General features: G+C 41.5%; 1 pseudogene; it reads right to left on the bottom strand.

Annotated features, from left to right (window-relative positions):
• Positions 1-279: 279 nt before the first annotated feature.
• On the bottom strand, positions 280-5,363 carry LOC112409829 (serine/threonine-protein kinase MARK2-like; annotated as a pseudogene).
• Between the last annotated feature and the right edge of the window lie 1,246 nt (positions 5,364-6,609).

Raw genomic sequence — 6,609 nt, 5'->3', positions numbered from 1 at the left:
AAAATTAAGAGGAAGATAGAGATTTAATATACTCCCTGTCCCCACACATGCATAGCCCCTCCCACTGTCAACATCCCCCACCAGGTTGGTACAATTTGTTATAACTGATGAACCTTACATTGACATGTCGTTATTACCCAAGGTCCATAGTCTACAGTAGGATTTACTCCTGGTGTTGTACGTTCTATGTTTCTGGACAGATGAAGGTACAAGGATATGAATCTATGGTTAAGAGTATCATATAGAGTAGTTTCACTGTGCTAAAAATCTGGCAGCCTTTTAAAGCTTAAGTTCCTTGGTTATTTTAGAGGCAATGCTTTTGAGGGCCATGGAGGTGCTGGCTGTGTGTTTAAATGACCCTGTTGAGGGACCATTGTGGGAGTTTGCACACCTCCGCCTCCCACTGCAGGAAGCCTTCTTGGCCCTGGGGTGCCATGCATGCACAGTAGTACCATTTCTTATTCAGCTCATACTGGCAGCTTTTGTGTCGAGCACCTTGCTGAATTTTGATGCCATGTTAAAGGACTCCATGGAGTTTGTGATCTTCATACTCCATGTAAAGTGCAGTGTGTGGCTTGGCCTCCCTAGCTTTGAGTATCTCCATATGCTGTTTGCTTACAGGTTTATGCAGGTTCCTTCTGGCACACCTGAAATAAGCATACCTTCATATAAACTTGAGGGAGAACTTGCTAAAGAAGCCACCAGTGGCCCAGTGCTAGCTGTGGTTATTGCCCGAGGGAGAGGCTGGGATCACATTGGGGCAAAAATCTGCTGATCCCAAATGTACTGCCCAGTGTGTAGGGAATTTCCTTTGGATAAACTGTGGAGGAAATTTGTTCCATCTGGGGTCCCAGCATCGCTGCTAAAGTTTTGGGTGGAGGAGGAGGCCGCAGGGACACACTGGAGGTTGTGCTGGGCTGCAGTGTTTGGCAATTAACCTAAGTGAGTCCTAGGATCCCTTTCTGTGTGTAACCTATGGATGCATCAGCTCAGTCTGCAGGGTCCTGTAGTTAGAGAGTGGCTCTACATAAAGCTTTAGCTTCTCATCTTCGTGACCCACATTCGTTCATGAATCCTCCATGATTTACTCTAAAGTATCTCTCTTGCTGGGATTGAAAATGAAAGATTTCTTGAGCAGGTTTTCATATTCCACACACAATTCTAAGAGAATATGGTATATTTTGCCCAGTACTCCCTCTCATATCTCCTTGAAGTTCTGCCCATCAAAGGCAGGGATCCACTGACCAGTATAAAGGATGACTCCTAAGCTCCACACAGCAATGGAGGGTCCATCATACTTTTGGCCCTGGGAGAGTTCCAGGGCAGCATAACAGGGGACTGCCACAGACGGTATCCAGCTTGTTGCTGAAGGTGAATTTGATGCAGAAGCCAAAGTCTGCAATCTTGGTGGTCATGTCAGCATCCAGGATAATAAACTTCTGGTGCTGGTACTTTATAGCAGACTCTATCTGGCAGAATTTGACTTGGATCTCTTTTTCTTGCAAACTGTCAAGAGCCACTAGGTGCTCTCTTCCAGTAGCATATTCCATGACAAGGAGTCTTGTCCTCAGCCTCCATCACTTCAAATAACCTCACTGTATTGGGATGATTCAAAGCCTTCATGAATTTTACTTTGTGGGATAGTCCCTGGAGACTGGAGGAATCCTGTTGACGCTTGTCAATGATTTTCACAGCTACCTCCTTCCCAGTCAGGATGTGTCAGGCCAACTTCACCTTGGCAAAGGTACCCTTGCTGTTGGTCCTGAGGAGCTGGTTGTTGCCAGCATGGGTCTCCTCCTCAGCAGAGATGGTGGAAAGCCCTGCAGCATGTTAGATTCGCTGCAGGGGTTGAAGGCAAGGTGTCCCAAGATCAGCTTAAACGTGGGAAAAGCTGGTGAGATTGGTCCAGGTCACCTCAAAAGAAAATCACTTTTCATACTACCTGATGAACTGATCTTTATAATGGAATCAAAACACAATGGCAGGGGCTTCCCTGGTGGCGCAGTAGTTAAGAATCCGCCTGCCGATGCAGGGAACACGGGTTCGAGCCCTGGTCCAGGAAGATCCCACATGCCATGGAGCAACTAAGCCCATGTACCACAACTACTGAGCCTGCGCTCTAGAGTCTGAGATCCGCAACTACTGAAGCCTGTGCGCCTAGAGCCCGTGCTCTGCAACAGTGAGAAGCCTGTGCACTGCAACAAAGAGTAACCCCCGCTTGCCGCAACTAGAGAAAGTCTGTGTGCAGCAACGAAGGCCCAATGCAGCCAAAAAAAAAAAGAAAAAAAACCACAATGACAAACTAAAATAAAAATACACTAAGTAAAAAAGAAGTGAGAAAAAATAATAAAAAAGAAAAAAATGAGGGAAAGAAAAAGATAAAACTATTAAGTAAAAAAAAAAAAAAAAAGAGAGAGAAAAAGAAAAATGGAAAACAGTGAGAAAAATTAAAAAGAGAAAAAAATAAAATGAAAAAGAAAACCAAAAAAAAACCCCCCAAAAAACCCAAATGGAATATACAGACAGCCTACAATGTAAAGGAGAAAACAAACTAACTTTGGTCAACATCCCTCAGGTCACTGAAAAGCAGCTTCCCAAGCTAGAAGGACCACAAATCTAGGCCAACCAGGAACTTGTATAGGTGCTTAGAATTCCATAACAATGGCTCCTTATGAGGACATAGCAAGAAAGGGACCTATTATGGTTAGTGATACTCCACAGTGGTTTCCTCATTTTTTTTTTTTTTTTTTTTTCTTTTTTTTTTTTTTTTTTTTTTCCCTGATAAACCCTTTTAGACTTAAAAAAATTTTTCATTTATGTGGATATAGCTATCAATATTTACACTATTAAAATTTAAAACCTGTATGATGTTTCAATGGCTTTTTTATTTCTAGTTTGAAAAGTTGTAATAATTTTTGGCTCAGTGTATTTTCAAATGTCCAAATATGTGGGGATTTTTAATTTGTCTCTTTATTAACTTCTTTTTTCATTTTATTCATTTTTTAGTTTGTATCTATAAAATAAAAATACTCTCTATAAGAAATATAACTTAAATGCCATTCTAAAAATACTGATTCCTCAATACCATCATCTAGTCAGTGTTAAAATTTAATTGTCTTATGCATTTTGAAAATTTTGGTTTTTCAGATTATCTGCTTGAATTAGGATCCAAAAATCATTTATATTTTGTGATTGGTTCATATGATTTTAAACCTCTTTCAGTCTGTCACTTTCTACTCCATCTCCTTCCTTCCCCTTCTTGTTATTTATTTTTGATGAATTCATGTTGTTAATTTCCTACTGTTTGGATTTTCCTGATTGTATTCCTGTGGTGTACATTAACAAGTTCCTCTGTACTTCCTGTAAATTGATAGTTACAATTGCAAGGCTGATGAGATTTAGATGTGATCTTTTTGGTGAGACTCCTTCATGTGTGGTGGTGTGTTCTTTTATCAGGAGGCTGATGGTCTTTCTTTTTGTGAGGTTAGTAGGCTTCCGTGCTCATTGCTGAGATCCATTAAATCATGACAAGTAGCAAAATACGAAATTTATCATCCCTTCATTTATTAGCTGGAATACTTCTGCAAGAGAAATGTCTCCCAATTAGCTCAATTACCTTGTGGTCATTGATGATGGTCTTTATGATTCCTTTTCCTGAAATGTGTTGGAGGCTTTTTCATTGGGCTAACATGCACACTTTTTTTCAATTGTTTTTCATATAGGACTTCCAGGTGAAATTTCACTTGAGCAAATGTTTCTTCAGCAAAAAAGTTAGTTTGAAAGGTTCTGAACTAAGCCAAAGACATAATGGCCAAGTGAGGAATTTTGGCATCAGAAACATCATTTTGGATATTTGAGGTCCTGCCTGAGAATATTTGGGATCTTGTTAGGGCTGAAAAAAATATAAAGTCAACCATCTACAGCGCTACCCACAGCCCTTACCAATGTGCCCAACATGCAATATATGGTCAATGTATGGTAGCCATTGCTAATATAGCATAATCTAACCATCTAATTTTTTATGTGGGAAACTAGGGGTCATTCATTAGTTTGTTCATTCATCAGATGTTTCCTGGGCCCTTATGGTCTGAGGAGGCACTATTCTGGGTGCTGGATAAACTTCAGAAGAAGGTCCCTGAGTTTCCTGTGCTTTGTTGTGGGGTGGGGAAAACAACAAGTTAACAAATTAACAGCCATATTGAAAGGGTGATGAATGATATGAAGGAAATAAACATGGTGTTAGTGCTACTCGGTGGGACATTACTTTAGATGGGTACTAACATTTCATATGAAATTTCTTTGACAGGAAGGGACAAGATCTACGAAAAGGACTCTCTGAACAGAGGGTACCACAAGGCAAAAGGCTCTGAGGAAACAAGTTTGGTATGATTGAATTGCAGAAAGTCAATCAGTGTGGCTGACATAGTGAGCAGGCAGAAGTGTGGTGGAAGGAGAGTCGAGAGAGGCAGGTGGTGGCAGAGACCAGAATCTAGCTTTTCTGGTCGATTCTGTCCTGATACATTTTGTGTTTCATTTTGCATGATTCTGGGGCACTGTAGCTGTGTTTCTTCAGCGTAACATGTGCAGCTGCAGACTAGAATGTTTTAGAAATCACTTCTCTCTCCCTGTCTGCCCCTGCTCCCGTCTAGACCTGTCCCTTAGGTAGCCAGTTCTGAAGGAAATCTGGTCCCTTGCTGCAGCCTGGGTTTTGTTTCTGATGACTGCAGTCTCGGTGTTCCCAGGGACTGAGGTGTGAGCTGCTGATTTGAGCAGGATTGAAGAGCCAGCTCCTGGACCATTCCTGCTTTGTGCTCTGCCCTGACCTCTGGTGGACTCAGCCTGCTAAGACATTGACCAAGCTGGAAGCTGGAAGCCTTTGCCTTCTATCCCTACCTGCCTGAATTTGGTTCGGAGTATGCACTCTATTATTAAGGCTTTGTGAAGAGACAGAATTTCAGACACTGCCATGGGGTGGCCGGATGGCTTTTGACCATCCAACACCTCTTACGCTGGTATGACAACCATTCTTTAGAGTTTGGATGGCATCTATCCTGCCAGTACCCCAGGCAAAATGCGTGGGCATAGGATCCAGGCTGACCAATGAGAGCATTCATTCCTTTGGCCTGAAGGATTGGTTCAGAAAGAGCACATGGTCCAAATTGGGCAGATCAGGTCTTCTTTAAGGGTTTGATACAGGGACCTTGGGACAGAGGGCATCTCTCTTTCCCCTGGATCTAGAATTTTATAGATCCTTGTATACCTGGATTGCCAGTAACCATCTCTTTGGCCCCATTGAGAGAGGCTGCCTGAGAATTAACACTGAGGAGGAAGGTGGGGTCTGGAAATTCAAAGGGAGTTATCATTTAAGCTTCTGCTTCTGGGTGTGCCAAGGGTGAACCAATAAATTCCTTTTTTCTCTTAAGCTACTTTCAGTTGGGTTTCTGTCACAACTGGAAATCTCCTAATTAATACCACAACCAGTGTTAGTCAAAGTTATTACTAGTAGTAGATAATCAAAAGTAAATTTGAAGTATATACGGTGTGACACCTTCCTTTATAACACCACATTTGTAATTATATACTGATCTGGGTAACTACTTTTTAAAATAAATTTATTTATTTTTTATATTTTAAAAAAACTTCAAAATTAAAATTAGGAAAAGAGAAAAGATTGCCCTTATCTGAATGGGCACTCACGTTTGCATTGCCTTTAAGAAACTTCCAATTCCCTAATTATAGGACAAATACACCAGAGAAGGACCATTTGCATTACAAGATAATTTTTAATTTTCCAGGGGGGAAAAAAATCCCCTCAAGTCTTATTCAAATAATAGCGATTAAAATGATCCAATGGGGGCTTCCCTGGTGGCGCAGTGGTTGAGAATCCGCCTGCCAATGCAGGGGACACGGGTTTGAGACCTGGTCTGGGAAGATCCCACATGCCGCAGAGCAACTAAGTCCATGCACCACAACTACTGAGCCTGTGCTCTAGAGCCCACGAGCCACAACTACTGAGCCCGCGTGTCACAACTACTGAAGCCCACGTGCCTAGAGCCCGTGCTCCGCAACAAGAGAAGCCACCGCAATGACAAGCCCGCACAATGCAATGAAGAGTAGCCCCCGCTCGCCGCAACTAGAGAAAGCCCACCTGCAGCAACGAAGACCCAATGCAGCCAAAAATAAATAGATAAAATAAGTAAATTTATTAAAAAAAATGATCCAATGAAGAGTTCAGCTGTAGGAGAAATTGGAATTAGCCCTAGAGGGCAAATCTTCCCTCCCTCCCTCCCTTCTCTCCTCCTTTTTTTCCTTCCTCTCTTTATCCCTTCCTCCCTTCCTTCTTTCCTTCCTTCTCTCTGTTATTTTGCTAAAATAAAAAAAGTTCTTTTTTTTTTTTTCCAGACTATGAAGTTACTGTAAAAAAGAAAGTTCGGACAATAAGGAAAGGTGTAAAGGAGACAGCAAAAATCACCCATGATGTTACTACCTAAAAAATAATAGTAAAAGCAGTGTAAGGCATTGTTCTAAACATTTTACATATATTAACATGTTTAAACTTCACTAATAACCAGAGGAGGTAGTTCCTACTGTCATTCACATTTTACAGAA

The sequence above is a fragment of the Neophocaena asiaeorientalis genome, unplaced genomic scaffold (assembly GCF_003031525.2).
Source record: "Neophocaena asiaeorientalis asiaeorientalis breed wild unplaced genomic scaffold, Neophocaena_asiaeorientalis_V1.1 scaffold336, whole genome shotgun sequence".
Taxonomy (NCBI): domain Eukaryota; kingdom Metazoa; phylum Chordata; class Mammalia; order Artiodactyla; family Phocoenidae; genus Neophocaena; species Neophocaena asiaeorientalis.
Note: the sequence above shows the minus strand (reverse complement) of the source record. Positions and strands in the feature narration are given on the sequence as shown.